This window comes from Pygocentrus nattereri, chromosome 3 (assembly GCF_015220715.1).
Source record: "Pygocentrus nattereri isolate fPygNat1 chromosome 3, fPygNat1.pri, whole genome shotgun sequence".
NCBI lineage: Eukaryota > Metazoa > Chordata > Actinopteri > Characiformes > Serrasalmidae > Pygocentrus > Pygocentrus nattereri.
This window is the reverse complement of record NC_051213.1, coordinates 29,096,451-29,098,848: the sequence shown is the minus strand read 5'-3', so window position 1 is coordinate 29,098,848 and position 2,398 is coordinate 29,096,451.

The following is a 2,398-nucleotide window of genomic DNA, read 5'->3' as shown; positions in this document are numbered from 1 at the left end:
TAATAGTCACTCTCCCCACACACACACACACACACACACACACACACACACACACATATACCACATACACACTCCTCCCTTCCTCTGACCCTGCCCCCATAGCAACCATGTTACTATGGAAACACCCCCCCACCCACCCTCTTTCCCTAGCATCCCATAATAGTCATGCAGGCCGCTGACATCCCATAATAAACACAACTCCTAAAAGAGAGGTTGGGGGGGGGCAGAAAAACACCAGTCACATGGTCTCCAGGGAAACTCCAGGCCCAGGGACAGACCATAATAATCTGCGGTGGCGGTTTGTCCACCTGGCTGCTTCTATTGCACCCCACGAGTGACTAAATGCCCGCTGCCCCGTCAACCAAGCAAGAAACGTCCCACTCAGCTAGCAGGTCTGTGGTGAAAAGGGCTTTCAGTTCCCCAGTGCTGCTCTCAGGATGGGAGTTGGAGACTAATTGCCCCAAGAGGGGCATAAGCTGGTCTTTGGGGGATAACAGAATGAAACAGCCTGAGACAAACTCCAGCATGGACACTGAGTGACTATATTATTATGATTAAATCTCACACTGTGAGTGTTGTCTGTAGCCAAAGAACTGGACACATAACTTTTGGAGCCTAAACAAGGGGCGTGACCAGCTTGTCTTTGGGGCAAGAGAGCAGAGTTGCGGACAAACCAAGCCTAAGATAAACTTGACTACAGAGAAGGAGTTACTAGTCGTCAATATTATTATTAAATCTTATACAATGAGTGCTGTATCTGACTCTAAGTAAGCTAGTACAAACAATCAAATACAAACTCTCTGTGACTATGTTATTATTATTTAGTATTATTAAGTCATGCTCAGTGTGCCCTGTATGTTGTCTTTCTATAGAACATTTAAAAGTCAACATGTTATCTGAATCCTGCATGGGTGAAGAACACTATGTATATACAACGTATATACAACGTATAATATGTATATAAAAACACTATGTATAAATGTGACAGTACTTTATGCATAATAACACATTATATTTTGTTACAGAATCTGATCACAGCCTTTAGTGAAGTCTATGGACAAGGACTGGATGTGTTGTACATTTGTTTATATCTGACTAAATGCAATGACTGCAAGACAGACAACAAGCTTAAGACTAGACTATATCACTCATCTTGGAAGATTAATTCTTTCTTTAGCACCATTTTTCATTCCTGAAACAGATTATGACTAGGATAAGAAGCCCGTAACGTGAAGTGTATCAATATTTGTTGAAACGAAGACCTGAAGGTTTCTATGCCTGTCTGCATTAGAAAATTTCCAGAGCAGTGATATCTCACTGATTTATTACAATATGTCAAAGAATGAATATTATAGTTGTCAATTTGGATAATTTTAATGAGACTGTCGTTGGCATTAAACTGGTTGCATTTATTGTCAGATGAAAGATATTCTTTCCTACAGTCCTACTGTGTGCTCAAACTTCAGTTCTGAAGGACCAAAGCCTAGCACAGTTTATTCATTAACATACATAAATACATCCACTAAATCTAGTTTAAGTTAATGAAGATGAGTGGAATCATATGTTGAATCACCAAAATGTGGTGGAATTTAGCCCCCCTGGACTGATGATGGACAGCCCTGATTTAAGTTTAAATCATGCGATGACTTAAAAACCTAAAAGTTTGATGATGCTTTGACATAACACATCAACTGCAATAACTATCATTGATGACAAATCATGTCTATAGATATGTGTTATGGAATATGGTTACTGATGACCGATTATGAACAACTGGTTATGAACAATAATGATACATTGTGGTTTATGTATTATAGGTCATGACTTATGTATTATTGATTTTAGGTTTAGCTTTGTGCATTGTGGTTTATGGATTATGTATGGGTTATACATTTTGAGTTGTAGGTTATGTATTGTAGGATTTAGGTTTGCTCTCTCCTTACTATAGTGCTGAACACACTACACTGAAGTTTTATGCTCCTTCGCCATAATTCCTGCTGTCTGTCCACCAGTCAACATGCAACTGCAATTAAGGCACATGCCTACATCCCACCGACCTACACACACACACACACACACACACACACACACACACACACACACACACACACACAATCCTCTTCCTCTCAGAAGAGATCAGTCTCCATGGAGACTTAGGGGTGGGGGCGGTTGGGCATTGGACACCAATCAGGGCTGGAGATAGGGAGGTGGTGTCATGCTGTAACCCCCCCCCAACACACACACACACACACACACACACACACACACACACACACATACATCCCATAATACTCACTGCATGCTCAGAGAAAGCCAGACACTCACAAACTGCTTCACTACCTACAGAGGTAGCAGAGATAACTCACAGTCTGCTTCCCTCCACACATACACACATGCT